Consider the following 20,613-nt stretch of genomic DNA (forward strand, 5'->3'; position numbering starts at 1 on the left):
CGCAATAGCACGGTGCCCGGGGTACATCCTATCTAATTGCGGCTTGCACGCAAATTAAACACAAATCTAGAAATCACTGGACAATTCTGCGTCCCAAAGAATGTCCGAATTCTATTGCTACAAGATATCAAGTTTTGTCATATTGGTACAATTACGTATACTAGCATCCAATTAATAAACAAAAGACGGCATATTATGGATGTATTTCTCAATACAGTGACTTATTGGTTTACGAAAAATTCTCTTCATGAACAAATTGGTTTACGAATAATTTTTGCCAACAATTTTTCCTCTGGCTAATGGACAATATTTCGTGATACGAGCGCACACACGCGCCTGTACACATAATCCCACACACTGAATAGTACTTTTACGCATTTGTTGCAAAAGTTCGTTTGAGACTGCTGTGTTAATATATATATATATATACTTTTTTGCATTTTTTGTATTATTCTAGCCTTCATACCTTGATTTTATTTAGTGTTATTTAAATGTCTCTAAAAAGGATAATTTTACTTGCATTCTATGTTCTTCAGCACAGAAAATAAACCCTTAAAAATGTTTAAAAAATACTTAATAATATCATGTTTCCGTTACTAGAACGAATTAACTGTATTTGCATTATTAACATCTAATTGTTCCCCCACCCCCAGACTTCGGCTCGTTTGTAAATTGCCTTACGCTAGCGACATCTCTTGACAACAGGTTGGAGACATCGCAACTAGCGACAACTATTAACATGAATGTGAACTATTGGGAATTAGTGTGACTAACAGACTGACGCGTCTTGTGTTTAGAATCATTAAGAATATCTAAATATCTTAGCCTAGACATTTATGCAACCCGTTACTCTTAGATGTTTTGAGGGTTTGCATATAAACGTTACAAACATGCGCTTTTTTTCATAATAAATACGATGGAAAAAGCACGGTAATTTCGGTTCGCGAGCAGTGTTACGGAACGGATTACAGATTAGGATTAGGATTTAGATTTCTCCGCCTTTCGGCATCTATGACCATGTTAATCTGTCACGTATGAGTTATGACGTCGCTCGGCGATCGCACTATCCGAAGAAAGGACAGGAAGAAAGTGTCCTGGAATCTGTGTGTTAGGTATCATCTCGGCATTTGCCTGCGAATAAGGAAAACTCTGAAAAACCTCACTCAAGATTGCTGGCCTGAAACAGCTTTACACTTTTTCAAGAGAGCGTCCCCATCGACCACAGACCAAAACCATATTCACGAAGAAGTTAAATGTCTACTAAAAAAACAGGGAATTCATGTTATTATTCAGTTCAAAATCTCTTGTCCTTGCGAATTATGTCGAAGAATTTGAAGCTTACAATATATAAAACAGTAATCATATCATGCCTTTCGTTCTGTATGGTTGCGAAACATGGTCGCTTACTCTGAGGGAAGAACGTAGACTGAAAGTATTTGAGAACAAAATCCTCAGACGAATATTCGGATCCAAGAAGAACGGAAATGGGGAATGGCGGAAACTTCATAACGAGGAATTACATAATTAATACGGTTTACCAAACATTGTTATAGTCATCAATCTAGGAGGCTCAAGTTTGCAGGACATATAACCAGGACGGAAGGAATTAGGAACGCTTTCAAAGTCTTAACTGGAAGACCAATCGGAAAACGACCATTAGGAAGACCTAGGCGCAGATAGGAGGACAATATTAAGATGGATCTCGCAGAAATAGGAATACAAAATAAAAACTGAATCCAGTTAGCTAAGGATAGAAGTCAGTGGAGAGCTTTTCTGAACGCGGCATTGAACCTCTGGGTTCCATAGAACATAGAATTAGTTAGTCCCCATCAACGGAGCGGATTAAGTTCGTGATTTGTGTGTGTATTGTATTTTGAAGAAATATATGTAATTCCCCAGTGATCGAACCTTTTACCCTAACGCTATTAGTGACAAATGCCCATGATCGTCATAACTATTCTGCAATTGGAGCGTTTAGAACACAAGAAAATCAAATCCAATTATCAAGTGGTGAGGAAAAAAGAAATATAAAGATTTGTAGTGTATAAACAGTATTGAGGACAGTGAGTTCGAGCTTGTGGTGAGTGCGAGCCAGTCCTATTGACTTTACTGGGCGCGATATCGAGCCAAGACCAGCTCGTTAAACAATGTAAGGCCAAGCTTCAGCGAATGCGAGCCTGAATGGGCCCTGGTTGCCTGGATTGGCGTACTTTCATTGTAGTCATTCACAAATGGCCACCAAACCAACAACTGACCTCCTCTTCGTGAAATATTAGTAGATACGCCCCTTGGTGTCACTGGGGCCTAAAACATGTGTCATGTATGCATGAACCGTGTCCTCTACGATAAATTTTGGTTTAAACTGTAACTAACTTTAAAAAAATAGGATTTATGGAAGTTTCTTAAATGATATGAGGGGCCAACTGTAATGTAGAAATGACCTAATGGCCTTGAATAACAAGGTATCGTTTTCGTGGAATGGACTATTATAAAACACGTCTTCCAGGTGGGACAAGAGAAACACTTAATTCTCTCACGTGTAGACATATACGCATATTACATACACTGTTACACTTTATGTACTACGATCTGCATAAGATAATTGCGAAAAACAATGTGTTCTTTTGTCGAGAGAATGCAATCTTCGAAACTAATTAAAGAATGTCAAAAAATGTGAAATATATTTGTTCGTTCCTGTTATTATACCACGATTTAACTAACAAAGGATGTTGTGCAGAGAAGTATATTATATAATTTTTGACATCCCGTAATTGCATAACAACCTAGGTGGTCTTCTCGTCGGACATTTTCCTGTCCCACACCTGTCTAATGATCGTTAGAATATCGAAAGATCCCTCGAAATTGCTCAACGAAAAAAAAAAAAAATGAAAGACCGGACATGACAATAATGATATATTAGTCGGGTACGCGTGTTACATATTGTCTTTGTGCATCTAATAGGGACATAAAATGATCTTTACACTATGAATAAACATGATTTAGTAAAGAAAGAATATCTTAGATTAGAATTGATTTTTTTTTTAAAAAATAGACCAATGTAATACTAAGGAAGAAACATATGATGCTTCTAAATTACTTGATGAAGCTGTCTACTTTGGCCTCAACGACATCCAAGGTCTTTAGTCTGTGCTTTTTAATATCAGTGGAAATTTACGAAATGATTACCTCATAGTTGCCAACGCATGCACCTGAATATATTATTTTGTTCTCATCGTTAAGTCAGAATTTTGTTCGTAACTTTGCTATATACTACATATTAGCCAATTTTCTTTTATATTTTGATTTCTGAATAGCAATTTGCTAAACACATTTCAATTTACATAGTACATTTTATAAATTTTCTGTATAATTTTGGCTAACATAAAATGTAATAATATCCTACGAAACAGGTTTATAAATAGATTACAATTAATGTTACTATTTGCAAAAGTCTGACACTGTGTTTATCTTGTCAAAACCTAGTTAACCTTCGTAGTACACTATAATTGTAAATACATCGCATTTTTTCGCTGCGCTTCTAATGTCGCCGAAAATTTACAATGTCTAACGTAATTGGAAATTCCCATATCATCTGACATTCCTACATCGTATTGTTGCATTTGACATTTCTACAAGAAATAAGTTGAGAACTATCTATTCCTATTAATATTTTCCTAAACAATAGTTTTTGTTACCTTATGGCATCAGGTAAGTTGAGGTGCCAAAGTCGAACCTTGTGGAACACATGGTTTATATATAATAGATGAGATGCGGCCTCACGATGCATGTATTCACCGGAATACGATACCAAACTTGATTAAGATTTTCATAATTAAGAATAATATTTAAATGTTATGTATTTGCTAAGAAAAATATCATGATTTATGATATCAAAGATACTGAATTTCTAAGAGATTTGTTTTGTAAATATTTTGATTTGCTGGGGTCGGCTTTTCGGATCACTGTCCACCACCTGTTTCTATTTTGCGCCATATTCGCTGTGACATCACACTGCACCATACCCAGTGGCGTATTTAGGGGGGGGGGCTTCCGGGCTTAAACCCCCTCCGAAATCTTATTTACTATAGTAAAGTATATGAAATATCTTGCAGAATTTTCACATTTTCAGGCAAAGCCCCCTCCCCTAAAGTTAAGCAAAGCCCCTCCCGAAACAAAATCGTAAATACGCCACTGACCATACCATTCTTCACACAATCTCTTCACTTTTTCTTTGGTCGGCATCGGAGTCGTTTCCGATTCAGTTCTATATCACCCACTCGGTGAGCTAAGTATTTCAAATGTCTTCTAAACTATTTACATGTCCAAACTATCGAAGTCTACTTTCTTGCAGTTTTTCTACTACTAGTCCTACCCTTACTATTTTCGGATCACTTCATTTTTAATTTTATTCTGCTGCGTCTCTCCATATATCCCAAAACAGCATCTTCATCTCCGCAACATAGGCCTTTCGTTCTTCTCTCTTTTTTTCTTCATTCAACATCCCGCTCCGTATAAGATGGCAGGTCTCACTACTGTTTTGTTAATTTTTCCTTGAAGGCGTATTGGTACCCTGCGGTCACACAATGCTCCTACCGCTTCTCTTTATTTTGTCCAACCATCGTATTTTTGTATTGTCGATTACATTTTTCCTAAAATGACAATGTGAATATTCTGTCTTGGTTTCGGTAATTTTAAGCTCTTTGTTCTCCAATGTTCCTCTCCAGGTATCTAATTTATCTTGCAGAGCTGCCTTGGTCTTAATCACCAAACACCATGTCGTCCATAAATAGCATACTCCAAAGTGCTAACTCTTGCATATCCTTTGTAAGTTTGTCCATCACAACTGGTAAAAGGTATGGGCTAAGACTAGATCCCTGGTGAAGTCCGCCTTTAACTGTGGACTCTTATGTTTTTCCACACGGGATTTTCACTCCTGTTTTACATTCACGAAACATATGTTGAATTGGACAGTTGTGTGTTCGAATACACTTCTCATTCAGTGTCCACCAAATAAAATCTCGTAGGACTTTATCATGCGCTTTATCTACGTAGATGATGACCATATGAAGATCTTTCTTGTGTTATCTGTACTTTTCCATTAGCATCCTTAAGTGCAAATATTGCATATTGCCTCTTCCTTTAATCTTGTATCTATCACTCTCTCCAAGAGCTTCATTGCATGGTTCATAAATTTTGTTCCTTTGCAGTTGCAACATTTTTACACGTCTCCTTTATTTTTAAAAACCGGCACCACATAGCTGCTTCTCCATTCTTTTGGAAGATTTCCTGTTCGCACTATCTTATTGAAAAGTTGATTAAACTACCGCACTCCTTCCTTACCTAAAGTTTTCCATGCTTCAATAGGAATATTGTCCCGTCCTGCCACTTTTCATCTTTTTCATGGCATTTTCTACCTGTACCATGATAGACCGAGCCAGTTCCTGTTTCATGGGTTGACTTTCGCAAGTTTTCCTCAGGTTTTCTTCATTGAGAAGTTTCTGGAAATATTCCTTCCACCTCTTCTTTACACCATATATATATCTTCTCTTCACTTGTGAGAACCTCATTTTTTAAAATCCTTGATACAAAGCAATACGAAATATCTTTTTTGCTTCTCTCTCGTCTTCGAAGGCTTGTATGTCATCTCTTCCTCTTTTGTTTCCAGGTTGTTGTACAACTCATCATAAGCTTGGTCTTTTGTTCACTAACTGCCTTTTTTGGCGTTCTTCTTTGCTTGTTTGTAATTCTTCAGGTGTTGTTGATTGCTAGAGTTCTGCCATTTTTTGAATCGTTCCTTTTTCTTCTTCTTCACAGCTGTCTGAACTTCTTTATTCCACTACCATGTTTCCTTATCAATGAGGCCTCTTCCTTTCGTTTATCCCACAACTTTTCTTGCTGTTTTCCCGAGTGCTACCGATACCCTGGTCCATTCCCCTCCACGTGTATCTCTTTTTTCTTAAGTTGTAGTACTTGCGATATGGAATTTTCTTTTCTGAATATTTTCAGCACTTGTCTCATCTTTTTTCCACTACTTCGTTCGATCAGAAACATTTTGACACTTCCTTCCTACTCTTGCCTTGTTGCAGATATCGACTACTTCGAGGCAGTGCTGTTCCGTTAGACTCTTATTTGGTATTTGCAACCCTTTGCATTATGTAGATTTTTGTCTCCTCCATAAGATGAAGTCAATCTGAGACCTTGCGGTGTCCATTCTAATATGTGATAAGGTTTTATTCTTTCTTCTTGTAGAAGGTATTCAGGAGAGCAATATCGTACGCTTCCGCCACTTGTAGGACGTTCTTGTTTTCCTTATTTCTGTTTTCCAATCTATATCCTCCATGTATTCTTTCATGTACTGATCTTGATGGTCCCACATTCCATTTAGATCTCCTGCTAAAGATATACCAGATTGACTTGACACCTAGTCTCCCATTTCAAGCGCTGCTATTGGCTGAAGGAATTCCACTCTCATTCGTCATCTGCACTCTCGCTTAGCAACAGCCGAACCCTTATTGGCTCAACACATGGGTGTGAGCTTTAGTTCGCATTTTTGCCATGGATCAAGACAATTTGGCAGCACAATACGATAAACTTTTCTTGTAATCAAGTTTTGCAAAGTATTATTCAGTTTCATCCAAAATTCTTACTTTGTCTCTTCATCACACCCAACTTGCGGGACATAAGCAATGACTATATTCAATGTTTCTCATTCTCCTAGCACGAACTTGACTATAATAATTCTGTCGCCTACTCTCTTCACGTCCATGGGGGCCGCGGTGGCTTAGTGGTAGAGCGTTCACCTCTGGTGCTAGGGGTCCCGGGTTCGATCCCAGCCCCCGCCAAGTGAACTTTGTGGTGGACAAACACCGTGTGCGTGGGTTTTCTCGGGGTTCTCCCGTTTCCTCCCACTTTCTTCATTCCACCATTTCATTCATTACTCATCATCACCGTCTCCTTTAGCCTAACCGGCATAACCGTGGGACGTAAAACTCAAAGATTTAATTTTTTTCTTCACGTCCACCAATTTCTTCGTCATAATCTTATCCAAGAAATTTCCAACGCCATTTTTTGTTGTTGTTTCCCGTGTATATAAAACTTTATCAATTTTCTATTTCCTTTGATTTTAAACGTTTCCATTTAGTCTCTTGAATGCATACTATGTTTATTCTTTTTCTTCCCAGCGTCTCTGATAATTCATAGTTCTTATCTGTCAAGGTCCATAGGTCAACATTACACGTTCTTATTCTGATCTTCTGTATTTTTGGACACTTCTTTTCTCTTTCCATCCATTTTATTAAGTTAATAAATTATCCTAATTAGTTCCTTTATTAAAATGATTTCCTGTTATTGTATTAAGGTTTTCTTACAGAAAATTTGATCCTCGTGGGCAAAATCAAAATGCGATGGGCTACTTTACACACAATTCGGTAAAGGGCCTGTTCTAGACAATAGTAACATGTAATTGCAATATAATTTATCTTAGCTCCGGTCTGATTGGCTTTCGCCTGAGAGCAAAGCCTCCGAATGTCTGGAAGAAATACTCATTATATTTCTACTAATAATATACAATGAATATGACTTCCCCTTGTGTCACGCCTCCAATTCAGTTAATACAACATTGATTATCTATCGGGGAGTGTGCTTGCTAGAAGAATCTTGTGGGTTTTATTAATGAAATTATTTTGTAGATTTTATGTAAAATCTGTATGTCAACGTATTGCTCAAACTCTAAGTGGTGGAATTTATTCAAATGATATCATACAAAGCTTTTTTTATGTATTATATTTAACAAAGTTTCAAATACTTTCAGACAGCCACCAGCCCAAATTACGTTAAAATAAATACCAATAACACATACAAGGGCATGCTGATAATTTTTGCCTCCTATTTTTCCATTTTTTTCAGGTACCTTCAAAAATCGTCGAATGGGAGCAGCACTGTGACTGGTGGTTTGTAACCTTGCGGTGTACCAAATTTGATGTCAGTGTGACAGTATTCTGGCAAGCTATAAGTGTAAACATCACAGCATATTTGGATATACGGTTAGAACAGCCGGCAGTGATAGAGTTTCTCACAACAGAGGGTGTTCCACTTATTGACATTCGTCGAATGGTGCAAGTGTATGGTGCAGCATGCTTTTATGTGAGTACAGTGAGGCGTTGGTCCCGAAAGGCCAAGAAGACAGATCCAGGCACCTGATCACTGAAGACCAGTGAAGAAGACCAGCGAATGTGACAGATGATCATCATAAACAATGTGCTGATGAATTGATTTCTCAGAATCGAAGAATCACACAGCAGGAACTGTTCAGTACCCTTGGCATCTCGTGAGAAAGGGTGGCACCATTATTCAATATTTAGGGTACCCTATAGGTGTGCCCGTTCGGTGCCTCGTCTATTAACAGAAGAAATGAAACAGAAGAGGTTACACATTTTTCAACAATTTCTGCAGCGGTACGAGGCTGAAGGTGACGCATTTCTGCAGAGAATTCTCACAGGTGATGAGTCACACGCCCATCATTATGACCCTGAAAACAAAAGACGATACATGGAATTTCGCCACAGTGGTTCTCCAAGACCCAAAAATACCAAAACAATGGTACCAGCAGGAAAGATGCTCCTGACAGTGTTCTGGGATAGCCGAGGTGTTGTTCATGGTGGATTCTTCACAACAGAAAAAGTGTAAGCCCTCAGTCATATGTGGTAATACGGAGAAGATTAAGAGTTCAACAGGGTTCGACACAGTGTTGTCAAATGGCGGGAAATTCTTAGCATTGGCAGGAAGGGGGGAAATTCTATTTGAAAACGGGAAATTCCGTCAAATTTTCTTCCTTTTCATATCGTCTCTTTTTCACTCCTTGTCTTAATCTCGTTGTACATGGAATAATACATGGATTGGAAAAGTCGTTGAAGATCAAAAGAACCAGAATACCAACAGAGGTTTATAAACCGAACCAATTGGAACTGATTGTTAATCACGCCAATATCTATTTTATGCGAGAAGAAAGAAGGGACGGAGGGTTAACGGTCCTTTGCTTACTACATTTGTTATGGCCAGTCATTCACAGAATGTTAGTGTGAAGTGAGGGAAAGGAGAGAAGGATATAATCTTTGGAAGTAGCACATACACACACACACACACAACAAATTTACATTTCTCTCTATACCAAATAAATTACTGATAGAAGATAGAAGGATGGCCCTATAATAGATTTCTCCTCCGGCAGGAAAACATGTACTGCTGATTTATTATTCATAGTTATTTGATTTTAATTTGAAATTATTAATATAGTGATTAATTAATTAATCATTAATGATTAATTAAATAATTAACGATTAATATTCTTTCATGGCGGGAAATTTTGCAAGCGACCAGGAAATTTGAGGGCTTTGGGCGGGAAGTATGATATTCTGAATCTGACAACACTGGTTCGACAGGAAGTGGATGCCCTCCTACACCATGACAATGCAAGGCACACACAAGCCACATAACTACAACTGCTCCTGAAACCATGAAGTTCACTGTACAAACCCACCCACTTTACAGCCCTGATCTTGTCCCGAATGACTTTTTCTGTTTCCAAAATTGAAGGAATATTTGAAGGGCACACATTACACGTATGATGTAGAAGTTGAGACTGCTGTCCGCTTGAGACTGCTGTCCGCTTTTGGTTACACACACATGATCCTGAGTTCTATGCTGACAGAAGGGAACAACTTGTTTACCGTTGGTAGAAATGCATTGCAGTAAATAGCGACTATGTGGAAAAATGAGTACAGAGTCTTGTAGAGACTTTTGTAAGCTTTCATTTGATAGTATATACTTGACCCTGTGATTTGTAATTTTTTTATGATCTTGTAGGCAAAAATTATCAGCATCCATTCATATGACAACAACAATGAAAATTAAATTGGAAGGAAATTGGCCACGGTCTATTTTCAGACAGGTACCTTTTAAGTATGGTATTCGCCTGACGGGACAGAAAAAAAATGAAGAAAAATGGACTCGAATAGCGGTAGAATGCTCATGCAGAATGAAAACTTGACCCACCCACTGACCCACCACCCACCACGATCCATCGTGACCCACTCTGACCCACCGCCCACCGTGACCCACGGACTCACTCCATCTCTGACTCATTGATCTTGGAGTCTCAGGATTATAGTGAGAGCGTGTTACAAGTCCCTGATTTGATATAAACTTCCGCCAACTAAGCTTTGTGGAGGTCAAATATTGTGTGTGTGTGTGTGGATTTTCTCCAGGTTCTTCCATTTCCTCTCATTTTATTCATTAAACGATTTAGTTCATTACCATCATCACCATCTCCCTTAGCCCGGAGCACAAAGAAGGATGTTAAAAGAAAGAATCGAATATGAAATGAAATGAAATCTTTGAGGTTTACGCCCCACGGTTATGCCGGTTAGGCTAAAGGAGACGGTGATGATGAGTAATGAATGAAATGGTGGAATGAAGAAAGTGGGAGGAAAAGGGAGAACCACGAGAAAGCCCACGCACACGGTGTTTGTCCACCACAAAGTTCAGTTGGCGGGGGCTGGGACCGAACCCGGGACCCCTGGTGAACGCTCTACCACTGAGCCACCGCAGCCCCAAAGAAAGAATCGAATCCAGAATATCTTAATCTAGGATCAACAACACTGATCACGAAACCTACACCCTTTCGGTAGATTAAGATCGATCGAACGTAGGGATGCGCACGAGACGAGTCGAGACAGGATTTTCCTGACAAAATTCGAGTCATCACTTTTCTTACAGTTATATATATTGTATACATATCATGCAAAAGTTTCGAGTGTGTGTGACAAATTTAGATTACGTATTTTCATGTATAGGAAAACTAAAAGTTTTTCCAAATTGAGCTGTGCTGTGTGTCATATAGACGTCTTACCTTGTCAGTTGACTGTTTATTCAAATATCTGTGTAATCACCTTATCATGGTAAATTCAACAATATTTAACATACGAGCCGCGATGGCTTAGTGGTAGAGCACTGACGTCTGATGCGTGGCACCAAGTGGGCATTGAGTGGATAAACCCAGTGTATGTGGGTTATCTCGGGTCCTCTCGTTTCATCCCGCTTTCTTCATTTCACCATTACCGTCCATCTAATAATCACTGTCTTCCTTAATCTATGGCTATTCGTGGATGTGTTTCCGAGCGTTACCCACGCAGCGAACGCAACCTAGGTGGATACTCGGCAATTTTACTTTCTCCAGAGTTATAAATCATACTGTGAACAAATCAGAGTTTCCAGGTCTTACTGTCGCATACTTACTCTCATTCATGCGAATCATGAGAAATAACTCTATTATGTTACATAGATTTTTCTGTGATTAGTTAATTTTTCGGAATTTACATGTATTTTTTGTGATTTTTCTTTTGTTATACACTCATATACTTTATAAGAGCAAAGTTCCAATACTCTGAACAAAGCATCTTCCAAGCAGCTGTTTCTTCTTAAAATTCCCTTGCCTGGCAACACGTCTTTCCTTTCTTTCGTTCCTTTTGAAATCTTTTACTGATTGCGAAACAGCAGGCGGTCTATTGTTCCGAAACGCACCAAATACGCTCGAGAAGACTATTCTACGCGGTTTTTATTGCTCTCGCGTTTGCAGCCTATTGTGATTAGCCATCCACATATAAATACATGGTCAGCGTATTCCAAGCGTACGCATGAATCATAAAAACTCGTTGCGAACACATCAATAGCCGCGCACTTAGTCTCCGAGCTTAATCGTGAGGCTTAAACTAAAAGAAAAAAAAAACTTACATATTCTACTTTATCTTTCATACTGGGACCACGTGCAGCAAAGTCACGTGTTTTGGCTACAAAGAAATCAATAATTGCTTAGAAGACTATCAAATTATAAGATGCGCAAATTATTATGAAAATATGAATTTATGAATATTTTGTAACACTGGAGGCACATACATACACTTGTCGAAATTCTGACAGGAACTCCAAGTGGACACCTCACAGTCAACATAATTTGGAAACTATTGTACATAATTGTTACTTGTATATTGGCAACGTTTGCGGCAGAACCTTGAGTAAACATACAGTGGTGCTTTCAATATGGGTCTTGTTTAGTGTTGTGTCGGAAGGAAGACGTGAAATACGACCATAAAAAGCATTAAAACCGGATCCTTTGAAAGGAAGACACTGCAAAAACCAGTTCAAATAAGAAAAGAAAAAAAAATAATGAAATTGTTATATTAAAAATATTAAGTGGTCATGGATATAAGTCTCTCGTATGGAAAGGGAAACTGCTAGTTCGAAGGTCACTAAAGATTGTTGTGTTGTGCTGAGATAGCATTGTGTGTAAAGCACGTGAAATTTATACGAAGAAGGTCCAGATGGTCTGTTTGATGCTATGTCAAGAACGGTGAAAAAAAAAAAAAACTTGTTTTCCAGAGTTATTGCTCGTGGAATAAAACTTGTTTCAGTGCGATGTTTCCACGTGTAAATAATTTTTATATATCTTTCAATTTTATTACCAGTTCCTCTGTTCCTGTGTGTCTCAAGGTGCTACCGTCGTGTCTCTTGTATGGGAAGACAACATGTGATTTGACAAGGTCGCAAGATGTGTATTTGTATGTGTATGTGATGTTTTACCACAAACTTATTGTCCTTTCACAACGTTATACAGGATGTTACTATATATACAATCTCCAATGAGTGTGTTCCTGGTACTATCTTCATCTTCGCATAGTGACTTGCCAACATTGGACAATCACTTGATGCAAATTCAGAGGTTTCTATGTACTTCAGCCCTCCTCTACACAATCTCTGTTTTGACGCTAGAATTACCCCTACGAAACAAATTATTGATATTGGGTGAGGGGGGGGGATGAAATAAAATCAACAGGACACAGAGTTCTGAACCAGGCCCGTAGCCAGCCCAAAAATGTACGAGGGGAGGGGAGCCGGTAGAAGTTAGGCGGGCCCGATCCAACCATATTATAATTCATTTGCAAGCCTACCGTGAAAAATTTTAGAGGGCCAGTAAAAATTTTGGGTGAGCCGGCCCCCCGTGGATACGGACCTATTTTGAAGGTACAATAATTCAAAATGAGACACCACCAGTAATGAAGAAGAAATTAATAAATCGATCAATTTACTAACAATAACCAACTTAACTATATATTGCCTGAGATATTCGCACCTAATCTTCCTGAATGTGTTACTCTATATAATTGACAGTATCTTATAATGAATATGTACAATGCAATACATTTGCAAATCCATACATGACTTCGTTACACTTCCTTCAAATTTATCTCCGACGACAAATTAAGCGTTGGATATAAGGACACGTTTGTATGTGTGCAACATGTGCATTTGCACGGGGCGAAAGTTTCGAGGGGCGGCAAAATCTGTCGTAATTATATTATCTATCTATTAAAATGCTACAATAACAATTAAAAGAGCCTGAGCTCCAACCTATAACTTTAGCTTTCAAATCTTTCATTTACGGTTATGTGTGATTTCACGTTTAACAGAGACAAACATTTTAAGTATTAGTACTTTAAATAGTCTAAATTAGTTAACTATATCTTTTTCATAAAGTTTATGATATAAAATTATTGTTCAAAGCCTTTGTATTTTAATAAGCCTTCTCTAAAATCAATGCATGTGAGTTGTGCTTCCATCTTCCGAGTTCTTTTAAACTATGTTTATATGTTTGTGGCCTTCCTTTCGACAATGAGATGTCGGAAACTACAGGCTCTAAAAGATGACGTTTTCACTGATCGATTGGAAATTTTGCGTAGATTGTCCAGTTCTAATTGAATATTAAAAAAAACATGGCCATTATTTCTTTATTACATTTTTTTAGTGTACGTTGGAAACGTTGAAATTAAAAAAAAGCGTCATATCCTATGTGTTATACATTCCAACACCACAATGTTGTATATTGGGGTTGTATATGTCTCAGGTGTTTGTTCCATGGCCAAATAATAGTGAATGAGGAAGGATAACCATTTCTCGAGTCTAAGATAAATCTTTATTTTTGTCTAATGAACACCATATATAACTGACATTATAATTAATTGTATATGTAATGTATTTGCTTATTACATACTGCATGCCCGGAAGTAGGCTCAAATCTTGCAAACGGTGCGAGATATTGAGAAAAGATAATCGAAAAAATCTCCCCTTTATGATACCTCTTGCCGATTTTTTAAAAATCAAAACGTCTTTCACTTGTGTCTGTAAAGGGACATGTACATATGTTGTGAGGAATGAGAAGGAGATTTATGCTCATATGAGAATGATGCGCTGTGTAGAGAGCGCAGGTTCAGCTAGTTTAATATAAAACTCTCGTGTTGGAAACAGACTTCATGATGACGGTAGTTAAATTTACTTAGCTGACCCCTTCTATTTAAATATTACATTCATAAATCATGATTTAGGCCGTATTACTTTAAGGTCATATGAACAGTGCTAAAGCAAGTGGTCAAACAAATTCTAGCGTGAAATGCTTGATTGTTGTCAGGTACAATAACTCAATACTCGAACAATAGCGAATACCTGTTCCATTTAGTTAATTATTACAGTTTTGATAATTATGAAAACTAGTCTTGTTTTTGTCACAAACAAGTTCCTTATCATTGAAGGTGGAAACAAGTTTTTATTTAAAAAAACAGATGTAGAAGGAAAATCAAGAAACAAAGATAAAATAGCTAGTTGCACTGAAATTGCAAACTGATATATTGAGATTGAAATTCGATATTGAATTCTATAAAAAGGATTACCATCTTTTGTCTACAGGTGTGTTTGTTTTATCTTTCACCAACATAATGGATTATTATTTAAAGAAACAAAAAAATAGAGACAACGAGATTGTATTTGTAGTGTTTAGTCCTTTCTGAGTGCGATTGCTTTTCTCCCTCCCTTTCGTTGTTCATGATAAGGTAGCATACTTAAAATTGTGGCTTTTAAGATTTGTTCTTTCTGTACAAAGGGAGGGAGCAAATGATGTCATTCCACAGGACGGCAAATAGCTTTGGGCCGCCACTGGTAACATCTTCACCTAATTTATCATCGACGATGAACTGAAGGGTAAATGCAAGGATACGACTGCAAGTGACAATATTATAGGCACAATAAAATAGTGAAACTTTATGTTTTTATTTTTTAAAAGAGTTTTAACAATATTTATAAATTTCCCGAATATGCCGAGAAATAGCAGTCAGCTTGTAAAGACAGCCATTTACAAACCTGAAGTTAACCATTGCAATTTGAAACTAAAGTCTGTGACAAACTTCTTGACATTTCAGCTAAACGAATAAAACGTAAGCTCTGGCGCGACGTTGCCAACTGGTAAAGGGGTGTGGCTACGGCTAAGCAGACAAACTACAGCACGATCAGGTGACAGAGGATAGACGTGGATGTGTACAAAATAAACGTGGCAATACCGCCGGCCTCTCATTTGCTAGCAGCATTTAAAGGGAACTTGGAGCGCCGCCTTCAAATGCCAAGATACTTGTCACGCCGCTTACATGATAAGAACAACGTGGACGAGGTGTGCCCGGAAAGTAAGTATTGTTTTTTTTTTAAAAAAAGTACTAAAACAGGTTTGTTCAAGTCAAATTTTGTTTTTACATGAAAGAGCACACCTTAAACTATTTTTCGACATAGTTTGCACCAATGCTCAAACACTTGTCATATAGCCGGTGACGAACTTGTCCAAACCTTCCTCAAAGAAAACATGATCTGAGTAACGTGGATTGAATATTTTAAGTTTATAGTTAACACATTGTCTGGTTTAATATTACTTGAGCAAGTGGTAATTTTTGTTTTGAAATAAGGGTATTCATAGTAGCATGTAAATTAAATGAAATCTGAAAGTTTTGTAAGTCTGGCTTAACTTTAGTTTATTATTATTATTATTATTATTATTATTATTATTATTATTATTATTATTATTATTATTATTATTATTATTATTATTATTATTATTATTATTATAGTATTAGTAGTAGTAGTAGCTTCTTTGCAGGTCCTGGTACTAATGAGTTTTGTCCACCCAATTTATACTTATATTAACACCTAAAACAATAATATTGCATCTTTTGCTTAAATGGTCACGGAGAAATTCATGATTTCTATACAAAAGTAGACCTAAGATATCCTAATTTGATCTATAAATACTACACATACACGAATGTACAGTGAACTTGTCAGGCCCCCAAAAATGATCTCGCGCCATACTTTAACACGTTTGCTGCGTTACGAGTCACTGGGGGCTCGTGCGATATTTCATTTGTGTTCAGTGCTATTGTATGCATTGCATTGCCTCTGTGCGTTTCTGGTATTTTCGTTTGTAAAGATTTTTAACATTACTAGCATCCAAGTGCTAACCTTCAACGAGACACACAGTGACTCGCAGAGCACTGAGATCCAAACTCGATTTTACACTGTCGCAGCGAACGTGTTAATGTTCTGGTTACGGGCTTGGACCAGAAGCGGATCCAAGTCGGACTCCCGGGGGGCGGGGGGGAGGGCAGTAGTGAGACGGAGTTGAAAAATTCTTTTTTTTTTTTTTTTTTTTTTTTTTTTACAGCACAGGTGCCCATGCCGCTCGAGAGGGCGAATGACTATTCACCCCCTTCCCTGAATCCGCCTATAGCAGTCACACACACTCTCTTAACAACGACTTGCGCAGATTTACTTGTAATTGAAAAATAAATAAATTTTACCTCAATTTAGCAACTTATTACCTTTTGATAGATACAGACCAGGAGGCCGATTTCTCTGTAAATTTGAGGGGGGGGCATTCAGATGCAGAAGGTATATATATATATATATATATGAAGATTTTAAGACAAATTGCACTCGAATTATGCCAAATATTGTATATTCATAAATACAATAGGGGGCCCACATGAGCTTTGGGGGGCCCGGGGCCCCTCGGTTCCCCCAGGAACGCGCCCTTGGATACAGAGATACCTTTCCTCCAAGATACTGTTAAATGATTCTTTCAGTCGGAGTAAGAGGTTTTATTTTTAGACACGATTCTATTTGCCAATTTAAGTAGCAAATATGAGAATCTAGAACCACCTACACATTACAGGCAGCACACTTAGAAGATTTATGTGCTATCTGATCCGGAAATGGTCATATTTCTTGCTCATTACTCGAAAGTAATATCTACCATAAAACCCTTTTTATGTCACTGACTGTCTCTTAAGGTATTGATTTGAACAAGTAAAAAAAAGACCATACACAACTACTACACGTATCTTTTATGCCAGGCGATCCTTATCTCCATTTAGAACGAACAGCTGTGTGTCTTTTTGTATAAATATTCTTTGTCTACGGGACAAAAAAAGACAAATACATTTTGTCTATGTATTTGCGCATGTCATATCTATATGTACACATTACTTACTGCTCCTTCCCTTTATGACACGCTAAATTGGAAGTTCATTTATCATGCAACCACAATAGTTCGTGTTAGATAAATATACATACACAGGAATTACGTTGCGAATTCATTGCGGTACAAGTGAAGTTAAAAGTGCTATTTATTTTCATGACCGGAAATACTTCTAACCAATTAAATGATCAGTAGTCAAATCTGAGTGATTTTTTCTTTCTTTTCTTGTTAATAATGTTTATAGTATGTTTAAAGTTCAGTGAAAGGCAATAGTCTGTGATCATTTTAAAGTTTAGTGTAACGCAGTAGTCTGTGGTCATTTTTCTTTTTGCGCCAAAAGAAGATAGAAAGTAACTATGTATTTTTCTCCTATCGAAAGTTCTTGAAACTAGTGCTGACACGTAATTATATTATAAATTAAAAAAAAAATAGCAAGTGTATACGGGAGGAAAAAAAGAGAGAACTTAAAAACATTACCATAATATGAAGGAGAAAATAGCTCCTATGAAATCTGCAAGTCAACAATCTCTGACTTCTTCTAAAACAACGTAAGTACATTTTTTTAAACTTTTAATATACAGGGCCAGCATAAATGATTCCCTCATTTTGAAAAGGCTATATTTTGAAAAGTATTACACGTACAACATGAAAGATATACGAAAAGATTCACAAACTCACCAAGTTTATAGACCCTTTACAAATGTCCCTTTGGTGACACGACACACGTTCAGATGATACTCGAACTCATTCTATACATTTTGTAGCACATCTCGTCAATTGTCTGCATTGCAGCACTGGTGCGTTCTTTGTGCTCGATTAAGGATTGCGGTAGTGGGGATACGTAAACAAGGTCCTTAACGTACCCCTACAGGAAGAAGTCGCAGGGCGTTAAATCAGGAGATCTTGAAGGCCAGGGCAGCAAAGCTAGGTCATTCTCATCAATACGCCCAATCCAGCGATACGAAAGGTCATCATTTAGGTAGTCACGAACTGGGATGTCTCAATGAGGGGGAAGCAAACTTTACACAATACAAGCTTGCTAAGTTTGTGGTTCTTTTCTATTTGTGTTCGTGTAACACTTTTGAAAATATAGCCTTTTCAAAACAAATGAATCATTTATGCTAACCTTGTAGATTATTCATCAAATATATAGACTATAAGAGTATTCATCAAATTTGCAAAATTAATTCCATGCTGTGTTAACAACACAAAAAGACAAGTTTATATGCCACTTTTACAAAGTAAAAGATTATTTACTTAATTTCCTTTGTAAAACTACTTCATAAATGTATTTAGTCAACCTTTTTTGACTATTGTGACGAAGTTTTTTTTACCATCTTTTTTGGTTCACATATCCAAAATTATACAAAAAAAAAAAAAAAAAAAACCGTAAAATGTGATTATCGCGTTAGATTGCTGTTTTGCTCCTCGATGCTCCAGCTAGACGGGCACCAATTGACACTTCGTCCGGTAGGACATACTCACCACACATGCACAATGTACACCTCACCGCCTTAGTAAACTAGTAGTGTACAGTCCATTATAGTGTTGTCAACGGCTCGAGCTGCTTGGCTCACAGCTTAGTCACAGAATCGAGAAGTGAGCCGAACCAACAGCACACCCAACCGAGCCGAGCCGATGGCTCATTCCAACCGACCCGAACCAAGCCAATGGCTCACGTGAGACGAGCCGAACCGAGCCAATGGTTCACCTGAGCTAACCCGAAGGCTCATCGCGATTGAGGAGGCTCGAACAGATGGCTCATTTGAGCCGAGCCGAACAGAGCCAATGGCTCATTTCAATCGAGCCGGCTCGATCTATTCTCTCAGTAGAACCGAGCCGAGTCGGTGGCTCAGGGCTCGAGCCGAGCCGGTTGACATCACTAAGTTCATAGTATCTGCGACAATCAAGAGACGATTGATTTACGCAGAGTTCAGAGATGCCAGGCATACAAACAATATCTCCTAGTTCTGAAAATTGTTTTTATAATTTTGTTCAAATACCCAATTAATATTTCTCCGATATACACAAGATGACTTTTTTTAAAAAAGGATTTCATTTGGGTCTAGACTTTCTAACTGAAGTCCAATTTTCATGCAGTTTGTGGCAAATGATCAAGGAAGGATGGGACATTTATGAAACCATGTTTACTGGTTTAAATTCTTCCGGGGTAATGTCAACCACACTTCATAAAAACAGCACATATTCGCCAGTGTACCTTGCAATTGGAATGAGGTGCGGTGCGGTGTGGAGAGCTGACTTTTATTCGCTAGATGGCAACCTCGTTAAGGTCAATAAGAAACAGAAAACTGGGCCGTTGTATTGGAATTGTGCTGTACAGTTCTGTGCTACTGTGTGAGTATGATCAGGACACAACGAGAATAGCGTACTCTTTGGAGCAACATGAATTTATCGTTAAATGTTTTTGGAGAACGAAATTTGTTGTTGCTACCCAAAAAACACTTACAGTTAGAAACAAATTTGCCTCACGTTCTGCCCCAGACAGAACATACAATGGTCGTTAGTGAATAAATTGGAAGAAACAGGATCAATTCTGAGTGAGACAGGGAAGCATCGGGCCCCGCAGGTGAGTGTTGTAGAAGATGTCAGTTATCAACTCTTTAGGTCGCCTAAGAAATCTCTCTGTCGTTTCTCGCAAGAAATCTGCTGTAGCTTTTCAACATGTGATTAATTACCATTAACACTTAATTTGTATTCGGCAATTTCACTTCAAAAATCCAAAACCTCATTTCAATTGTTAGGCACACTGGCTAATATCTGCTATTTTTCTTGAGACGTGGTCGATAACACCCCGGATGAACTTAAACGAGTAAACATAATCCCATATCTATATCTCCCATCTTTCTTGATCATTTGACAGATATCGTATGAAAATCTTACTTCAGTTAAAAATTCTAGACCCAAAGGAAATCCCTGAGTTTAAAAAATCACTCTGTATATTGCAATGTTCTAAACGTGCTCCCAACACCATTGCTCCCAACGTGATGGCTATAAACAGTTTCAGGCAACAACCACGAAGAATACATCATCAACCATCGTCAATGATCCTCAAGTAACGAAAATCCACGAAGTCAGCTGACATTTCAAAATAAAAGAAGTCACAGCATCGCAGAAGGCATCAATCTTCATCGATTGATCGTCTCCCAATAAACTATCTAGGACGCTCGGTCTCTGAGAGGTATCTTACACAC

The sequence above is a fragment of the Thermobia domestica genome, chromosome 13 (genome assembly GCF_964235325.1).
Source record: "Thermobia domestica chromosome 13, izTheDome1.hap1.1, whole genome shotgun sequence".
Classification (NCBI taxonomy): Eukaryota; Metazoa; Arthropoda; class Insecta; order Zygentoma; family Lepismatidae; genus Thermobia; species Thermobia domestica.